Source organism: Mercenaria mercenaria, chromosome 17 (genome assembly GCF_021730395.1).
Source record: "Mercenaria mercenaria strain notata chromosome 17, MADL_Memer_1, whole genome shotgun sequence".
Taxonomy (NCBI): Eukaryota; Metazoa; Mollusca; class Bivalvia; order Venerida; family Veneridae; genus Mercenaria; species Mercenaria mercenaria.
In genome coordinates this window covers 26,262,073-26,284,256 of record NC_069377.1, presented here as the reverse complement: position 1 = coordinate 26,284,256, position 22,184 = coordinate 26,262,073, and positions in this window count along the sequence as shown.

Below are 22,184 nucleotides of genomic sequence, written 5' to 3'. Positions count from 1 at the left end.
AATTTTTTTTTAAAAAATTTTAAAACAAAAATTTATTCTAATGTTCATAATTTGACCAAAACTCAATTTGAAAGAAAGGGTTTTTTTTTTAGGGCCCAAAACTGGAGGCATGCTTCTTTAAGCAGTTGGGACGTGACATAAATTCAACCTAATTTTGACCCTTTTTCCCCAAAGTGGGACCTTGGGCCCCCTGGGGTTTTGCTCCCCTGCACAACCTCAATGGGTTTTTCAGGTTCTAAAAATTTTGAAGCATGGACAAAACCCAAGTTAACCTTTGACCCGTGTGACCTTGACCTTGGATCTAGTGAACTAGGTTGTATGCTCTGTGCTTCATCTTGATTAGTAAATGAAAGAAAAATTGTTTTATGAAGGGGTTCATAAGTTTATAAGATATGGAAAAAGAAATGAATTACAAATTTTGCACTGTTAAACCCCCCCTAACCCCATATACTCGGGGTTAATAAATTTAGTTTTAATGTCCCGTAAATTTCATACTTTTCGAAAATAGCTATCTGTTTTTGAAACTGGTGGCATGCTCATTGGGAAACCCTTAAAAAAAATTTTTGGGAAAAAATGAGCCGTGCCCCTGAGAAAACCCAAAATGTGGGTAAGGGGACCAGCAAAGGGTCCAGACCAGACTGCGCATCCGGCATCTGGTCGGGGGTCCATGCGGGGTTTGCTAAAAGTTTTTCCAATTCCCCAAAAGGCTTTTTTAAAAACGAAAAACATGGAGCCCCGACCCAAATGGGCGGATGGGAGGTGGTCCGGGGTCCATGGGGTCGCCCCACCCCTATGTTTGGGTTTTTTCATGGGGAAGGCTCATATATAGAGACTAACCAACAATTTTAAGGAATTTCTAAGCAACAAGCATAATAACCATTTTATAGTGGCAAATACATGGCTTTCAAAGTGTATAGATTTCCTATTTTCCCCCCAAATTTTTGGGCCCCTTCAAAAAGCAAAAATTTATGGAATTGGAAAGGGTTTTATAAAGGTGAATTTTAAAAATTTTTAAAACCAAACCTTTTTTAAAAGGGAAAAAGGAATTACATTTTCCCAGAAAACAATATAATTCCAGTTAAACAAACAAATACAGAAAACCCGGGGGATTCTGGGAGCCAGATTTAAAACCCCGTTTCTCCCCTTTTTATCAAAATGCTTTTGATTACCCTTTTTCTTCCCGGGAAAAACCCTTTTGAGACAATATCTGGAAAACTGATTTCACAATGTTCACGGCCCATAACAAGAACTAAAAATCTTTCCCAAACCCCCCCCAAAAAAGAAAAATGACCTCAACATTTTTTTTGTCCCCCATGTCCCCCGATAATCCTTGACAGAATGTTTTTTATTTAGTTGAAAAAGCATGGGAAAATGGCTAATATATACCATCACAAAACTTTTATGACTAGTATTTGGACTAATTCAAAGGGGCCCCAAAATCCAGAGAAACAGAACTATCGGGCTGGGTTTTCCCGAAATTGGCAAAGGGTTTAAAATGTCAGATAATAAGGGTTTTTTGAACACTGGGGAAGAACTGCTTCAGTTTTTTTAAGCTGACACTGTCAATTTTTTCCAAATTAAGGGGCCCTAACCCGGGGTGACTCCTAGGTCGACTGGGGTTTTTGGATTTGCCCCAGGGCTAAATGCCCCTTACAATGAGACCAAGTTTGGCAAAATGGATAAGAACTAATAAGTTGGGGGTTGGGGAGAAGGGGCTTTTCCAACTTTTAAAAGGGAAATTTAAGGGGTGTAACCCACAACCCTTTGGGCATCATGATCTGCACTGTTCGCCATCCAGTCCAGTATCTTTTTGGAAAAAACCCCCCCCTTTTTAAAAGTTTAAAGGTTTCTGTCCAAAATTTAAAAAAATGGGCGAGTTCATTTTTAGAATTTTTGGGAAAGTAATGGGTTAATTGAGAAAACCCATTATTCTCCAAATAAACCCACCTCATTTAAGGGAAGTCATTTTTTTTTTTTAAAATTGTATCCGGGGAAAATTACCCAAAAGGAAAAAAAGAAAAAAAGATAACCCCCCTTTGCCCTACCCGTAAGTACAAGTTTAACTCTCCCCTTCTAAGCACTTATGGATGTGGAATGTCCAATGGGGGACGGGGAAGAAAAACTCCCCAACCCCAATTTTAAATTCACAGTTCGGGCATTTTAAAAAAACCCCGTTTGCTCACTGTAACATCCTTTGTTTTTTTGGCGGGAGATGGTGAAATTTTTTTGGAGATGGACTCCCAGGGTGGGTGCGTTCCTATTTTCATGGGCCTTATAGTTGCTGGGTTTGAGGGGCTCCCAAATGCTCCGAATGAACAAAACCCATACAGAACGTTTTATACGGTTTTTCTCTGTTGAGAAAGCCGGGAATGTAGAGAATTTTAATAGGTTTGGGCTTGTGTCGGTCCATTGAAAAGAACGTTTAAAAAAACGTTAGATGAGCGGAAGCATCAAATGCTTTTTAAAAATTCCCATTGTTGATTCAAAAGGTTGTTGTATACACTGTGCAGAGCCACCTAACAATCCCCTTGGAAAGTTTGTAGACTTTGGGTCCCGCAATGAAACACTTCCTGGGTTTACAGGCAGAAATGTGCTCCAAATTTTTGGGTGGCGACTGCCCTTTTCTGAATTTTACAAAGCCAGTCTGTGACTGAGAATTTGAGTTTCAAGGTCATATTAAAGAAGTAATAAGGCATGACTTGTTTAAATGGATCAGATATGTCCAAAGGAAGATCCTGGTAAGCTAGAACTTTGGTTTTAATTTCATCCGTTTTTTGAACAAATTTTTTTTTTCAAATCATGAAATTTTTGTCTTAAATATCTTCTTCACAGCAGAAAAAAAAGATCTGATGAAAAGGGAGAAATTCTTACCTGAACTGGGGTCCCCATTTTGGGGGACCATTGGTTTGATGAGATACAAAGTCCTAATGCGTGTTTTTATCACAGAAATATTTTCCTCCTTGCAAGGGTTTTTTTATACAACCATCAGCAGCACTCTTATGGGGTCTCTGGAATTTTTATGATTTTTTACTGGGTGAGGGAGCTTGGGTGGAAGGGGAAAAGGTTAAATGGGGGCCCAAACCCGAAAACTGCTGAAGGGGGACTGAAATGCATTGCCAGAGTTATAAAATTTTAAAAATGTTCCAAATCCCCCAGTTGTTTGATCATTAGAAAAATATATCACTGCTAGATGGGCAATTAACACCCCCTATGTTGTTTGTATCACTAACATTGCAAACAGCACCTTTAGTATCACTTTGCGTATCAACATTTGCTGTATTTTCCAATTTAACTTCTAGGCTGTGCCCAACTGAAGTTTGTAATGCTGGTTCAGGGCCAGTTAGCAGCATCATGAAGGAAGAGTTTTGAATCAGACCCCCGGAAATGTATTTCCCGACCCGTTTGGTCAGCATTTCCTGTGCCCAAAAGGGGGGGAAATTTTTTTTGTGAATCTTGGGTTTATTTTGATGGGCAAATAAGGGACGCAGGGGTGTTGTTGTGTTTTCCAAAAATATTGTCAAGAATAACAGTGTCATTTGGTCGTCTAGTTTAAGCTTTACCCGCACAAGTGGAAAGCTGATGTTTCTGTCAGAGAAGTCTGAGATTCAAAACCGGGTTTTTCCCGTGTCCCTTTTGGGAAAGGGGGGTAGATCTATGTCCCCATTTTTTGGGGTTTGGGTTTGGTCTCAGAGGAAATTTGACATCCCCCACAGTCAACCCCAATCTCTTCCTTTATGAGGACAACATCATCACTGTTTTGACTCACTAAAATATTTATTTAAAGAACCGGGGTTTTTTCAAAAACAAGGCAAAAAGTAAAAAATAAATTTTGATAATTTAACATCTTTTTTTTCTTAAATTTGCCTACTTTTCATTAAGGCTATGTAACTCCCGTGATAAAAAAACAATCACAGAACTAATAATTTTTTAAATTTGTACAGTCTTGATGATGGTTTACACAATCAAACCCGAAAAAAAAAATGCTGGGGTATGTTAAAAAGCCAAAAAAATGTCTGACAAAGCTACAGAGGTGAAAAAATTTTAACCGGGGAAACTATATAAAATTTTTAATAATTTCTACAAATGATTAGGGTTTTCCACTTTCAAAAGCCCAAATTTAAGGAAGGTGCAGAGGGTGCCTTGACCCGCCCAAAGATAGGTCAGTTAAAAAAGGGGTTTTTTGGGTTCCCCTCCCTGGCCACGTCATATCAAAGACCAGTAGCTCCCTTATTTGGCACTCAACATTAAAATGGAAACTGGGTTATCTTCTCTCATATCCTTGTTGCTATGGATATTAACTAAAGGGGAAAAAAAAAATTTTCTGTTTCTGGTATCCGACCCAAACCCTTTAAAGTTTGGGGCCCCACCCCAAATGTTTTTAAAGGGCCCTTGGGGAATTTTTATTTTTCCTTTTTTTAAAAAAAAGTAGCAAAAATTCACTTTTTATGCTTTTTAAACCCTGGGCAAGTGTTTTAGAAATCAACCCTTTTGATGCTCTAAAAGGGAAAACCCCCCTTTTTTTGGGAAAAAAATTTTTTTACACAAAAATAATTTCCGGAAAGTCTCCCTTAATAAAAAATATTTCCAAAAAAAAAAAATTTTTTCCGGGCCTACCCAACCCCAAAATTTTTTTTTGAGGGATGTTACCGGAAACAAAGAATTTTTATTTTAGGGCCCAAAGGGAAATGCAGCTAAGATAAAAAGGGAATTTGGGGGTTGCATTGCCCCATAAATTTTTATGTCAATCCCTTGCTGCTCACCCCAGGGAGATAGTCCAACAAATCTGATGCAATTCTAAGAAATATTGAGATAATTTTTTCATATGGGCAATATCTCCACTCGCGTCAAACACCTGAAAGACCAAAATAGTGGAGGAAATTCCTGAGCTGCCTACTTTTTGCATGCTATAAATTTAAATCATGCCGATAATGTCACGAATTGGGGGGTAAATTCCAATTAAAAATTTAAAGTATCAAAAGGGGAAACCTTTCCGGGGTTTATTTATGTTAAAAAAAAATTAAAAAAATTTCCAAAAAATTTCAGATTTTCTGGTGAAAACCAAAACCCCCTGGTAAAAGTAAAACAAAAAGGACGTTTTTTTTAATTTTTGGGGCCCTTTTTCACCGGGGCAAAATATTTTTTCCCCCCAAGGGGGAAATTAAAACCCAAAAAAAAGTTTTTCCCCAAATTTTTTTTAAATTCCCGGACTAAAATTTTAAATTTCTTTTTATTTTTTTGTTTACGGGTTTTTTAAAAACCTATAAAAGCGGTGGCTTGCCAAAAGGGGCCCGAAAAAATTTTAAAAAAGGGGGAAAACCTTCACCCAGCACAGTTAAACTTGTCCCATTTTAAAAAAATAACTTTTTTTGGGCTGTCATTGTGTTTTATCCTCCATTAAAATTTTTTCCTTCCCAGCTTTGATGTTTAAATTGCCCCCCACAAATTTTTGAAACCCAATTCTAAATGTCAAATTATTTTTATACCCAGAAAATTTTTGTGTCTTTAAAATTTTTTTTCTTTTATATTTATTTAGACCAATTTTAAAAAATGGGCTCAATCAGTCCAAAGTCCCATTTTTTTTATGTTAAAAAAATGACCCCGAAGAGTAACCTGTTCATACATATAAAGTCCCCACATCGGCAAGCAAATTTTAAACCCTCCCATCCCAAAAAACTCCCCCAAAACCCCAAAAGGGGCTTTTCATTTTCTTGAGTACATTGAATGACCCCAAAAATTTTAAAAAGGCCCTAAAATGGGGTACTTATTTCCGTTCTACAAAGTTTTTTTTACATTTTTTTCTACCCTTTTTAAAAGAATTAAAAAAATGTATTTTTTTAATATAAAAAATTTTTTGCCTAAAAACGTAAAAACATACAATTTTTTTTGCGACAATTTTTTGATATTTTCCAAAAATGTCAACAAACAAGTCCTTACCGTCTGAGCCTATGACGATAGGTTCCGTTGAATCCGTGGCCATTTTCTTCGTTTGAAAGGAAGATGGGCCTCCTCCTGGTATAGCTAGCCAGTAACGTTATACTTTTTCCCAACTTTCAATGTATTTTTACCGGGGGGGGGAAAAAGAAGATATCTTTCCCAGAACTCCGTTTTTCCCCCTGGGTCTAAATTTAGTAATTGCGGGAAAATTTGGGTTTTCACCCTTACTTTTTGTTTTTTTTTTGGTTTTTGGGGTTGGGTTCCCCTTAGGCGAACCCAAAGTAGAAAAAAAAACTAGGACGCATGTAACACGCAAACAAAACAAAAATAACGTGAAATCAAGCACGAAAATTGTGCAATCAACGAGACACGGTGTATCTTTGGCATTAACAACTGTTTTCAACTGCCAACTTCAATATTTTCATAAATCCATCAAAATTTTAGTAAATAACTAGATTTATTCCGGAATTCCAATTAATTAATATGGGATTGCACATCCTGCTATTATTAGAAGATCAGCTATAAAGTTAATCTGCTGTTCTGTGAAATCTATAATATATATAAAATACTGGTTCACGGACACAAAAACAGTAACTTGTGCAAAGTTAATCTCATGGCTTTTCCTTTGGCGAAACCGAAAGTAGAACAAAAAGGCGCATTTTGCGATATTTTCAGTTATAGACAGTCTTCATTTTTAAGTTTTGCCAGGTCGATTTTAAGGGTTCGCTCATTTTATTAAATGAGATAATCTCTAAAAACACATTTATATTGTTTATTCGTTTTTCAAGAAATAACGTTATACATTACGTAATTCCTAATTAGGCTAAACGGTTATTAATTAGGCCTACCGTTGTCAAGCAGGCAGCTAACAACATCATAAAGCTATTCAGGAATTACAATGAATATAAGATTGTATGTCCGGCTGTTCTGTGAAAAGACATAATAACAGCTTTTGGCACTGACAAAAAAGAACGCGGAATAACCGGATCAACGGTTTTTGTTAAGATAAAGTCTGTGCCAAATTCTTCATAGATGCTTGCGTGACACGTGTAGCGTATCGCCGTTTACAGTTACTGCCGCTGTAATGAAGTATTTCGACCCCCATAGAATAATGACCCCCCGGTCATTATTCTATAGAAAAAGTGACCCCCCGGTCATAGTATTATGACCTCCAGATCATAGTACTATGACTCCCCCACGTGAAGTAACCTCCCTGTAAACATGAAGTCATTGGGCCAACGACGGAAAACCGTCAAAGGATAATCGTTGTTGGGCCACTGTTGGCCCAACAATGATTAATAAGTATTGTAAATACAGCTGTTGGGCCAACGTTGAACCAACTTTAAATTTCAGTCAATGATATATCTGCATTGGCCCGATATTGATTTTCAGGGAAAGACTTATACAGAGAAAACATCGTTGGCCCAACGTTGGGCCAACGTTGGTCCATTATAAGTAATGATATAATAATTGCATATTTTACAGGTTACTGTTTTATCACAAACCCCCACAGGTATACACAGGTTGTGTAGCTGTAACATGCAATATTTAATTAATTATTAAACACTTTTCTGCACCAATTCGTAATCAGTTAAATTTGGGCTAATTAAACTAAAAACTTAGCTGCAGCCGTAATGATATTTTGAACTATTTCAAATCTACTACCTTGAAAAAATTGTGAAAAAGGTATTGAAAAAAACCCTTACTAACTCTGTAACAAATATCTAATTTTATACAATCATAAAATGTTTACACTAAATCTGTTGAATATTCCAGAACGTGAACTCTCGTTAACCCGAGTTATGTAAGAAATCCCAGAAAATGTGGTTAATTTTACTCTCTAGGCCAGATTTTTAGCTTTATAGACATGTGAAGTAAAGGAAACTATTATGCATGTGATAGGTCTAGATTTAACAAAAACCCGGTCTTCCAGCTATAAACTGTAAGTAGAAGTTTTTTTTAAAAAATATTTTTTGATAAAGTTATGGAATCTTATACAGAATTTCTTTTTATATCCTGTATGCATGTTATATCCATATGACTTGAACATATGTTAAATACTTATATTTAAAGCTGGCGGATGGCACTTGTGTTGAGTATTAAATTCTGTAAATAAAATAACTCATTTTCTTGTTAATTCTAACATATTTTTCTCGGTTAAATACAGACACAAATTAATTTCATGCATTTTACGCAAGTTTATGTCCAGATGTTTATGTGCATTTCTTTAGTTATTGTTATCAATTTGACGTAGATGGTTTAATCAACATTATGATTTTTGTTTTTACAGGGTGCTGTTCAAGGGAGTAATAATGGAGTGCCTAGAACTGTGGTGCACAGGAAAAAATGAAAATATAAAAAGCTGCAACTTCAGTGAGAAAAGAAAACGAACAAACAGAACTTGGATATATAATGAGTTAATATACAGACAGTAATTCACTTTAGTAGGATTTAATTAGTGACTGAAATAAGAAAAATATTTAGACTTATAAAAGACTGGAATCAATATTTTACATGTTGTGGTGATGAAATATTCTGTTATATTTCTTCAGGAAAATTGCAAACAAACTTTAAATAAATGTTAGATTTCTTTTTGTTAAATGTTAACAAAATCACAACTATTTGAAAATAAAACATGTATATGCTAGTTTTAGTCTTTTTTCAATTTCGTAATCGTTGGGATAGCGTTGGCATCCATCTTTGGCCAACAAAGAAACAGAGTTGGCCCAACGTTGGGCCGACCGTGATAGACGAAAAAATGCTGTTGGCCCAATGGAGGGCCAACGACGAGTGTAGGATATCAGTTGTTGGCCCAATGGAGGGCCAACGATGAGTGTAGGATACCAGTCGTTGGGCCAACGGTGTACCAACCGTTGGGCCAACGTTGCGCCAATTAGCAAAATGGCGTTGGGCCAACGTCGGAAATCTTCGTTGGGCCAACGAAGAGTCTGCCGTTGGCCCAACGTTGGGCCAACGCATGTCTGCTATCTGGGCTGAACCTCACGAAGAATATTGACTCCCATAAAAAAACGACCCCCGGTCATTTGGTCAAATTTAGTGATAACTCATGTATCTAAGGCCTAATTGCTGCATTTTATGCCCCCACTCGGGGGAGGGGGCATATAGATTTGCCCTTGTCCGTCCGTCCGTCCGTCCTTCCGTTTGACCATTAGCCCCAGATACCATCACTTGACACAGAAATCAGAGCATTCCGCAACGGGAAAAGGGATTCTCTTTCTAGACGCTGTATCTTGGTGTATACATTTTTTTCAGGATAATAACAATTCACAATACGTTCACAAAACACACCAGTGTCAATAATCCCTGCAAACTTAGGTATGAAGTAATTCTTCAGAAGAAAACTGCACAAGAAACTGCTAGCATAGAACTTAGTATTAATAGAAGTTGCAATACTTAGCAGTAGCAGTAAAGTACGGTAGCGGCAACAATAGAAAGTAGTAGTAGTAGTAGTAGTAGTAGTAGTAGTAGTAGTGGCAGTGGAAGTGGCAGTTGCAGTAGCAGTAGCAGTAGCAGCAGCAGCAGCAGCAGCAGCAAAGGAATAAGTGACAGCAACAACAGCAGCAGGAGAAGAAGAGGTAGATATACAAGACGTATAAGTGGAAGCAGGTATAGTAGTATCAGTAGTAGCAGTTGTAGTAGTAGTAGTAGAAGAAGAAGTACATGTAGTAATAGCAATAGAAGTAGCGGCACCAGTAGTAGTAGTACAATCAAAATGTTAACTATTGGCAATGGAGGGTATTAGAGTTGTAGAGCTAGTAAAATTGTCCGTTAGGTTTGGTGGGGATCATTTTTTAATAGATATTATCGTCGAAATCCTTTTTAGGATCCGGTGTTTTACACGGAAAGAGTAACATTTTTAAATAGAATAATGTCCGGGAATCGATATTGTATGAGAGTTTTTATTGTATGACAGTTAGTAATTTCGGCAGTGAGTATTTTACATGGAAGGAGTCACTTTTTCAATAGAATAATAATCGGGGTCGTTATTTTATGAGATTCGAAGGGAGTCATCTTTAGGGAGTCAGTATTTTACTTGGAGGGGTCAGTTTTTCTATAGAATAATGACCGGGGGTCGTTATTCTATAGTTTTTTTCAAAGGGAGTCAGTTTTTTATAAGGGGAGTCAATATTTTACAGGAAAGGAGTCACATTTTCTATAGAATAATGACCGGGGGGTCGTTATTCTATGGGGGTCGAAATACTTCATTACACCGCCTAACATTACTAATGATCTCTTAGGCTTGTACTGGCGTTAAAATACAGTTCTAATTATAAAATAATTTATAAAGCGCGACGACGCAATTTATATTGATGCAACTCTATTTGGGACGGAACTAAGGAACTTGTGACATTTTCCCTTTATTACGCGTTAAGAGGTGAAAATATTTCATAATTTGCATCGTTTTTAAAACTAATGACAAAATAGTATGTGATAAAAGTTAATATGCATGAGCGTAAGCTGTTTTGGTGATTAATTCGTTAAATTTTAAGGAATGCAGTATAAGTCATTTTGATGATGAATGTTTGATGTAATGTTTGTGTCTTTATCATGTGAATTTCATTTCTTTGCGGTTTAACAGTTACTGCTAAATAATGATATTTCATCCGGTTGAGAGTGAGAAATCGAACGAAGTTGGAAAAAAAATGCAGAAAATGGGGATTAATTTAGAGCTGCGATGTCAACTTGTAAGCATTTAACGAACATCGGTTCCAGTATACTTGCGTCAAAAATATTGTTTTTTTTTCTAGTAAAATCTTTCTCCTATATTTATCAAAGTGAAACTCTTATTTAAAAGAATTGCAAACTTTTACATTTATTTAAAGAATTATACATACAGATTCTGAAAAATAACTGAACTATAAAATAATGTTAAATAGTTCAAACAGAAGCATACGAAAAACACTGGAGTGAGAAGAAAACTCGCGCAGAAGTCCACAACTGGGCACGGGGTCTGTACGAAGCATTTTGAACCACCAATTGTGGTAGGACACCCGCAAACCCACATTAAAAAGCTAGCCACCAGAATACACTAAAATGTATACATATGCAAAAAGCGCATGCGCATGAAAATCAAGTCATCCGGTTCAACAACAGGGCAACCAACAGCGCTGTAAATTCGTTTATATTGTTTTGATAAGAAATAGCAAGCATCGTAATCTTGCTGCAAAAGGGTCATAACGAATAATTTCTATGACGTAACGCATATCCATGTGCATGAGCATGATCTACACTGAAGTTGTCGGCAAGTGGCTGGAGAGGTTCGACAAAGGACTGATGTCTGTCTGATATTAAAATGTAAATCACATAAATTGATTTATTTGATAGTATTATGTATCTAAAAACGATTAAATGCCATCTGTTACTGTCTAGCCGTTTATGTGTATTTTTCCTTAAAAAAAAAACAGCAATGTGTTGATATCGGCCAGATGTCGTAAATATAGGTCCGGCTCATACAACAGATAATATTGGCCCAATGACGGCTTTTTAAAGTCAAGATCGGGATGCATATATAGTTTAACACACGTAAAATAAGAGTGTAAGGGCATTAACTGTAATTTATAACCAGAGGATAACTTATCATAAATTGTCGCTCTTTTTCTTTATTTTTCGTCCTGTGAGAATATTGGCATGGTTTGACGTCCATTTAATATAGTTTGCCAAGCACTAATAAGTATGTTAGTAAGTGAGTAAATTGTTTATTATAGTGACATGTGCATACATACATATGATATTTTGATAACATTATTTGCAACTTGTAATGACGCACCAGCTCCGGTGGGCATACATGTCACCTGTATAAACAGAGAAAGATAACGAAAACATTATCGGAAAAGTCGATTATGTCTTTATTGGTAATTCAGATTTACTTCATGGTAAATCAGGGTTGTTTTTTTTTATAGTCAATACGATTTAAAGTATATATCATACTAGTTTTGTGACTATATATATTATGAAAACAGTGTATATTCTATAATAGAATAAACTGTTTTTTTAATCATGTAAAGGAAGATATTGATGCAGTGGAAAGTCGATAACTGTAATAATAAAGTTACTGTCATTTTGTTATCTGTACAAAGAGAGATAAATCGGAGCTATCGTGTTCCATCCGTATCATGAGGCAAAAATACAATTGAGCCGTGCCATGGGAAAACCAACATAGTGGCTTTGCGACCAGCATGGATCCAGACCAGCCTGCGCATCCATGCTGTTCGTTTTCAAAGCCTATTGCAATTAGAGAACCTGTTAGCGAACGGATGCGCAGGCTGGTCTGGATCCATGCTGGTCGCAAACCCACTATGTTGGTTTTCTCATGGCGCAACTCAATTGTTAAACGTATACACTGTGTTCTGTAGACGGTATTTTCTGATATGAGTATTCATAACGTACTCCGATCTTTGATCAACTGTCATTAAACAAGTCTTTAAAACTGGTAAGTCTTATATTTCCAAACAAGCCGCAGTCAAAAAGGAAATGCAATTCACTTTCTATGTACCCAGATAAACAGAATTTACAAATCCTTTGGTCAGCCGGTTCACCAACATCCATTCCTTTTTCAATTTTTAGAGGTAATATACCAGTGCGAAGCTGACATAGAACAGAGACCTCATTTAAATAAACATCGTTTTCAGTATCTAAATGGTTCTTAAAAATCCATATGTTCTTAGACACACGCTGAATATCTTGCGAACAAAATCTTGCATAATGTTCGCGAATTAATTGTATTCGCCATTTGTAAGTCAACAACAGTTCTTGGATTGAAATAATGCTCTAACCCTAACGTTATCATCATGCCTTTTATGTCTGATGACCTTTAAATAGATGTAGTCTGTGTTAAACGCCTGCTTTGCGATTCTACTATCATCCATTAGTAACAGTCAATTCCACATACAAATGAAAGACCCCAATGGGTAACCAACCAGTAATATATAAATGACTGAACACTGTATATTAGATATACCACGAAAAAAAGTTGAAGTCATTTTTTTTAATAATCAGCTGTTGCCATCTAATTATGAATGTAGCACTATTATACACAATCAATATAATTATATGTAAAATATACTTAAGGATTTTCTACATTTGAAGTAAATATCTAAATAAATTATTTAAATGAAAGATAGCCATTGGATACATGTAAATTCTACTTTTAATATGATATCATTAAATGAATTACAGATATCCAAAAATAAACACTATGATAATTATACTTTTAATACAATGTTTGTTGCTGTGAGTTCCACTTCATAGTGACTATGTAGTGAAACTCACAGCCGCAAACATTGTATGAAAAATGTAGATGTAACAACACTAGAGTTTCATTGATATAACTGATAGTAATCTATTTCAAGTGTCCTCTCTTTCCAATCATATTATAGTATTGGATATAAGAAAACTGTGAGCTTTCTTAAAATGTTAGAGGGAAAGGAGAAAGACACAAATGTGTGTTCAACACATGCACTGACATATTTCTATTTCTTTCTTCTTTTTTTTTTAAAGAAAAAAAAATATCCAAAACGTCAACATAGGCTGGATAGCTTCTTTACACCTAGGCTACGCTCATGAACATCTGACTTCATCATGCATGTCCAGTAAACAACTGACCAAGTGGCTTATCATAATCGGGGCACAGAGAGGGCACTTGAAATAGTGAACATATTAAAGTGAATATTAAGAAGCGTTCGCTGGACACTTACTATTTCTTGCATATTTTACAAAATCTCTTCTAGTTTCTGCAACTTTTGGACCAAAGGAAGTACATTCGGTAAAAAATAGTGCGGGCGTGCGGGCGTGTGCGTACTTATGTATGTGCGTGGTATGAGTAGTGTAATCATACGGGCGACTCATCCAGAAATGGGACTGTTAAGTAACATTTCGTGGGAGGATAGTGCAAGATACATCTAAGATGTTCCTATTCCAGAAACTTCTCCGTTTCTGTAGCATGCCAGCTGTAAGGACTCCTAGTTGAATTATAGTTACTTTATTAGTTGGAGGAGCTGGGACCCGAACTCACGGTCCCTGGTTTCGTAGTCAGACATTGTTACCACTGGGTCACGCCGCCCGTGCAATTAATGTTTATGCCGCTAACGTTACCTATACATCAAAGACAATTACATGCCAATGCTAAATGAGTTATTAATATTTTTCATGACATATATTTTAAAGACATTTTATATATTTGGTTTCCAACTTAAATTTTAACCTTACACTTTGATGACATATTAGAACGTTTTTGAAATTAAATAGTTATTTATGGGTAAAGTTTTCAATTAGGGTCGTTTCGCATTACAGTAAATAATTATGCTGTTATTAGGCGCTAATCAACTTTACAGCATAGGGCGTATAAAATATAACAACCACGACTTTATTGTTGGATTATCCTAAAATATTTTATGACTAGCAACAAAACATTACAATACATAAAATATTTGTCCTGAAATAGCGTTTAAAACCTTTTATGGTATTTTGCTAAAGTAATTAAATTACAGATTGCTTTCCGAACAAGTATTGAAAACTTGGTTAGAAAAAATCAAATTGTTCAATAAATGACTGAAAGAAAGAATTTAATTAAAACTCTCTTGCTCTACAAAATTCTTAATTTCAGCGCTATTGCGATTTACAAAGAAATGGAAAAAATACTACAGATTTTACGTAAATGTAAGTAAATTTTCTGTTAATATATCTAATACCGTAGTATAATGTATTAGAACTTACAAACAAAAATAGATCAACGTTAACGCATAATAGGTAGAAAAAACTATGCGACAAAATCTTGATTGTTTTTGTAGCCATTCTACTTTTTGGATTTAAACTCCGGACAGAATTGCTCAAAGCTTTATCTGTTGTTTAACCTGTCCGCTTGTGTCATTTTAAAATAATATTATACAAAAAACACTTCACTGGATCTGGCAGAATTGGCTCGAAATCGACTAAATAATCTGATTATCATGCAATTTTATTAAACACGACGAGCACATGATGAACAAAGGTATCCGCTCATGAACAGCGCATCCGCTGGATAAAGTTTTGAGCTGTACTTGGCCCAGATATTTTATTTAACACAAATTATTTGATGCAAAATGGTAGATTACTTATGTCAGTCAAAATTGAGGTAAAGCAAAATTTAGGTTACTTAATTCAAGAAAATAGCTAAATATTAAATAATTATGTACCAGTCATTAGAAACAAAGCAAAGAAAGTGACAAGAAAATGATATGTAAATGCCATTAAAATTCTTTAAGCACTACACATATTTAACACAAAACCCTTTATTCCACGTAAGTTTTTAACATTATCTTTTATATTACCTAAACACCAAAGACTGTGACAATCCAATGCTAAATGAGTCATTAACGCACTTCATATAACAAATATCTTAAAAGACACTTTATGTATCTGGTTTCTAATATGGTTATATTTCATTGAAAATTTGACCTTACGCTTTCATGAAATATAAGGACGTTTTGGAACTGATATAGTAACACACGGCTCAAATGTCTGATGGGAGTCGTTTTGTAGTGCAATGAATAGCTATAATCAGCGAGACGGCATTGGGCTTAAAACATTACAATAAACTTTCCACCTTCGTTACCCATTTATTACTAGCTTATACAACTAGCTGCATAACAAATTACAGTAGATAAACGTTCTATAAACAGCATTTAATTCATTTCATAATTTCAAATATTTTGCCAATTTTGTGGTATCTACCTGAAGAAGTTATCATAAAATGATTTTCGGTATAAACATTAAACACTGGGCTCTGACATCAAAGGGTTAGAAAAATATTTGGCGAAAAGAATCAAAACATTCTTAAAATGTGTTTCTCAGGGTCGGCACTTTAGAAACACATAGACAGTTACAAAGAAACCGACAAAGGAGTCTAACGTTATATTTCAGTACATCTAAATGTAAGTAAACTTTCTATAACATTTTTTTCTTTATAATATCACGAATCGTATGAATTTACAATTAAAAAAAAATCTGCTATATGTTATTCTATTCAGTCTCTTTTTTTCTGTACAGTCAACAAAAACCTTAGCATGAAAACCATTCTTCAAATACCTTTAATGTAATGACCCTTCAGTATTGTAATAACCCTTCAATATTCGATATTGAGCAATGGTGTAATGTTGGCGGTTGCAACCAAACATGATTAAATTAAGCAACATTTTTAAAAAGACACTTATGCACTGAACTTGAAATTAGTGAAAATGTTATACTCAGAAATCGAATGCCAAAATGGTTAAATGTGTTTTAAGTTTCAATGTCGACTTCAGTTTTATTTCTCTCATGTCATATATTTATTTATTTCTCTGTTGTCATTAATTTTTTATCAGCACATTTAGATTCGGAAACACAAGATGGTGGGTCCACTTTCTGCCACTTTTGCACCAAAGAAAAACAATTTAAACAATAATTATGCCGCATTTTCATTTGACATTACCTATAATATTATCCAGACATCAAAGACAATTACACACCCTTGTTAAATAAGTCACTAATATTTTTCATTACAGGTATGTAAAAGACACTTTATATATCAGGTTACCAATATGGTTATATTTTATTCAAATGTTGACCTTACCCCTTTACTATATATATTGGAACGTTTTGGAAAGTAAATGGTAATTTACAGATTAAATGTCCAATTAGGTTCATTTTGATTGCCTTGAATAATGCTGTTATTAAATGCTAAACACGTTTATGTCATTGTGCATTTATGCATTTAACATTATAACAAACATTTCTCGTTGGTTGCCTTATTTATTGCATGTTTATACGACTAGCAACAAAACAACATATAATTCATTAGAATGTTTATGCCTTACAGAGCATTTCATTTCATGGTTTCAAACCTTTTGTGGACTTTGGCTGAAGTAATTAAAATGAAAAGGACTGTCTGTATAAAGATTTATTACGGGGCAAGGAAATCATAATGGTTAGATAAATATTTGAAGGAAAAACTTCAGAATTGAAAAACTGTCATAAGATTTTCAGAGTTTCTCAGTTTCACCATTTTGAAACTTAAAGTTGTACAAATCAAACGTAACTTACAAAGGAATTTTGAGTTGTATACATGGCAGAGCACTTTTTCTAAATGTAAGTAAAATTTCTTTTACATTTCATACTTTGAAAAATATGTTGAACAATAATTCAAAGATTTCACAAAACAATGCAAATGTTAGGTAAATATTGTGCAAGTAATACAAGTAGTCTTAAATAGAGATTCAAAATACATGCATATTATTTTGTTTATGCTAAAGTTTTGACTTTTATATTGACAGTAATATAAAATATTTTATTTTTGGAAAAACAAGAGCAAATATATATAATTCCAGTCAAAGCATTTGAATAATGAGCAAAATAAATAATTATACAAGTTGAGGTAGGATTCACAAATCGTATAGCAGAGAAAATGTCAAAATGCCATCAAAGTTGACATTATTAACTGGTCATGTCTTTTTTTTTCTTTTTTTTTTTTTTAAAAATATTTTTTTAGCTAAGAATTACATGTCCAAACTGTATCAAACTTGGAAACGCGACTAAGTGTCTAGAGATTTCTCAGATTTGTTTAAAGTGTTCTGCTTCGTTACAACAGCTTAATTAGAACGCCATTTAATGATGCATCTTCTTTACCAAAATTTGCTATGTAACAATGCAATATGGGCTTCGAGTGGATCCTCAATTCTGCCATCTAAAACAATAAGGTTCTCTAATTGGTCTCGAATATCCTAATATCCTGTGTCATTTTTATTTGATCACGCCGCTTACTGAGATCAGAGGAGCATCCTAATATATAGATCAATCATCAATGGAAGACTTGATAGACCTTCAACAAACCCTTTTGTTTCTCTTTGAAATTTTAATTCAAAACTATAGTTTATATTCTCTGCTACACAAATGGGCGGTCGGAACTTTAGAATGAAAAACTTCTGTTTGTCAATCGTTAGATTAATTTTCGTCAAGGTTTGCCTGCCCTGCAAACATCTTCATTTTTTTTCAAAACCCTTTCCACTGGAAAATGGGTCATCAGACCTGTAAATGGAGAAACGCGTTGTCCATTATGATTTTGTATCGAAATTTGTCTCTTCTTGTGTACGCATTTCTCTGAGTTGTCGTCATTATATTTTTATGAATTATATGGATGAAGAATCTGTAAACGATAAGAAGTTATAACATATTCTGACTCGTTCGGTTCATATTTTTTTTTCATGTTAAAAAGATACACTGAAAAATCTTTCCAAAATGAAAATCCAGTAAATAAAGCAAAATGTTCCTTAAATAAAGGATAAAAGATAAGGGTAAATTTTCCGGAAGCACAGAACACCCCAAACACAGCTTTCAAAAGAAAGAAACTGTAACAGAAAAATATAGTACACGATATGCTTAAAAATCTAACAAGTACATTTTAATTATACTGCAAAATACAAAAAGGGGTATTAATTACTACTACTGAAATTATTGTGATAAATTTGGTAAAAGTCTTGAATATGAAAAAAGGTGAAATACGTTTCATGTTAAAACAAAGAAAACTTTTGAAATGCATTACTCTGTATTTATCAACACTTTGAATATCAGGTTAGCGTCCGTACTTTTACAGTAACATGAGTGTCATAAGCAACAGAAGTAAAATCTCCCTCCAACATGAAGACCTGTATTATATACTCTTGTACCAAAGAAAGTTCACACAAACTGAATATTATTACTTATGGTATTACATAAACATCAAAGACCAAATGTTAAATGAGCCAATTAAACCTTTTTTTGACAGATATGTAAAAGATACTTTATATATCAAGTTTCCAACTAGGTACTGTATTTCATTGTAATTTTGACCTTGCACTTTAGTTATATCTTAGAACGTTTTGGAAATTAAATAGTTATTTATGGATTAAAATGTCCAATTAGGGTCGTTTTGTATTGCAACGAATTTGCTGTTATTAAGTGTTAAAAAAACTTTATGGCGTCGGGCTTAACATTATACCTTAGCTCATTATTTATTGCCGGATGATTTGACTAGCAACGAACAACATAATGCATGAAATGTTTTTTGCCTTATTTAAGCATTCCATTTCGTGAGGTCAATACTTTTTCATTGGTGTTTAGCTGAAGTAATAAAAATGAAAATAGCTTTCAATATAAGTATTGAATATGGGGCTACAAAATCAAAGTAGTGGATGAATGTTTGGACTGCTAGTACTATTGAAACTTGATGCAAAAAAAAAAAAAAAAAAAAAAAAAAACTTACAAAGGATTATGAGGTTATATTTCAGAAAACATAATGTAAGTAGATCTTCTGACAAATTAAGTTTGATAATTAACAAGAGTTTTTTTTTTTTGTAAAAGACGTATGACCCATGATGGTCTGTCCCATTTTCAGTCCATAGAGGCGCACGACCTTTGGCCGACTGCCCTGCAAGACAATATGAGTTATCTGCCCGTCTTGATAGTCCTATCAAGTTGATGGACTGTAGTAAAAAGCTTTCTATTCTTTAATTATTGAGCGGAATCGTTTTCAGTTTGGAGATCAGTGTGACCTTGACCTTTGACATACACTCAAAACAATGCGGGTATTCGACAATCATCTGTATGAAGATTGAAAACTGTAGGCCAGTGCGTTCTTTAGTTATTGATCGGAAACTAAAAAGCCTACCGACAGACAGACCGAAAACTGACCAACATGCCGTCCTACAATAAGCATATAAGTAAAAAAAAAACAACATAAAAATACCATAAACATACATGCGCAAATAAAAATAAAGCCACATAACTGTATGGAAGGTATTAGAGAAAATCAAGTGACGTACAGAATACTGATGCCATATGTCTATGTTATAAGCATTAGTGACAACAATATTAAATATATCTAATCAATGCAAAAACAATAATAGTTTTTATATGTATATAGGTTTAGTACATGCTTTTAGTCACATAGAAATAGATATTAATTTTTATTATAAAACAAACGTGTATAAATATGTATCAACATATAAACTAAGCGACATATAGTTTAAACGACAGTTTGTACAAATGTAAATTGAAATAGTTCATTTTCAAAAGTATTAATTATTTCTTAGTTTACAATCATCTGTCATATACTTTGCGGTGTTATAAAACTTTTTTATTCTGAGTCGACATAATATATATATTCTTACAATGCCAATGACAAGAAACATTCAAATCAAATCAAAATTTATTGTTGACGAATATTACATAAAGTAACATACGCTATGTATAGCTTTTTACCGACATACATTACCTGTCTTTAAAGAATTACGATGATTTTTTTCTTAGACTTCTTTATTGTTTAGTACAATATAACATAAAAAATGTTTCATTACTACTGTCTGTCTGAATATTTTATACAATGTTCAAAGACATACAAACCAAGAATATAGAAGTCCTTGATGTTAACAAAAGAAATAATGGTAAAAGTTAATAAGGCAGTTTAAATTTCAGTAAAGTTACACATTGATCATTTAAGAAATGAAGTATATATCAGAAATGGAAAGCATGCAATACACGTAAACATCGTGCACAATTATTATAAAACACAACTCCTGTTTGTAAACCATAACACCGATCGTCGCACTACAGAATTTTAGCCAAGCTATATTTGAAACAAACCCTTTCCCATGGAATACGGGCTGCTAGAACGTCAAAAGGAGTTATGAACGATGTGTTCTAACCACTGTAACTTGGTGTCGCTTCACACTGCACGAAATGATTAACCATGGTCCTTTATATTCTTTATAATGAAAAGTTGAAAATTTCTTTCTGGCTATTCCTTTCATCCTTGTTTTGCTCGTACATTCAACACATTGTTGCATTTTTCAGAAACATTTATTATTTTGTAATATAAAAGAACCATTAATATTGATCATTGTTGTAACCAAACCCAAATGATAAGAAATAGATAAAACAAACAAAATGGCAAACATTTGATATAACAAACAAAATGGCTGAACATTTAATATAAAAGATGGCAAGACTGAACAATAGAAAAAAATAGAACTAATACGGTGATAAATCGGTTTTTGAAAATGTTAAATATAATATGTTTCATGTTACAACAAGGTAAATTGTTGAAGTTAATCATTAAACAATGTCATGTAAAACACGTAGCCTACTTTATTTTCAACAAAGATCAAGATATCCATATTAAGTATTAATTTATATGTTTCTAGCAGAGTGCATTAAAACAATCATTAAAAGTGCCAGCAGAACAAGTTGCAGGCATGCCCAACTCCATGTTCTTTTGTGATCCTTTCAATGTTGCTTCTTCCCTCTGGAATGTTTCTTTTCATCACAGAATTTCCGCCTTGATTGTTCCTATTCAATGTTGAAGTTCCGTTTTGAGTGTGTCTTTTAAGAATAGAATTTTCGTTTTGAATGTTTCTTTCCAGAATCTAATTTCAGTTTTGAATGTTTCTTTTCATCCTGAGCTATTCTTTTCATCGTAGAAATATTCTTGTAAGAAGAATTTTTAATTTATTTATTACTTCTAAGACTAAACTAGTCCAGTGCTGTTTTATGTGAAATCATATCTTCTTGATTTTATTTCTGCTTGCATGAATATGTAAAACATCAATGGACTTATAATTTATACTTAAAATATCATTTATTAATCTTATAATTTGTATGTTTTCTTTATGGTCGTTGTCATTAATTATGTATCTGAGTCGCGCCTGTTCATTGAATTTCGAAAAGCAATAAAGGCAGGGGATAGTTTGCAAAGTTTCTGTATCATCTTTGAGATGGGCCATTAATTTTGAGAAATATTGTATGTACCCCACCACAATGGCAGTACATTAAATAACTTGGAATGGAAAACACACACTGTTATTAAAATGTATTGATATTGAAATAACAGTGATAAATCTATGTTAAATGAAGTATGTTTGAACCTTAACCTAAACAATATAAAATATATATTTTCATGTTATAACAAGGAAAACTGTTAAAATTAATTATTTATCTAAGATTTTCAACAAAGAAAATAATTATCCGTAGTATGACATAACAAGTGTACTAGAATACAATAATCAATTTCAAAAAGCCACGGTTCAACGAAATTACGTTTTCTTCAGTACTGATATAAATTCTGCCTTTATACCAAAGACACTTGACTACAATTGTCCTTTTGTGCAATTCCCATTTATTTTACAACCCTGAGACAGTTATCTATTAAACTGTCTATTACATTTTCACAATTCATAACAAATGTT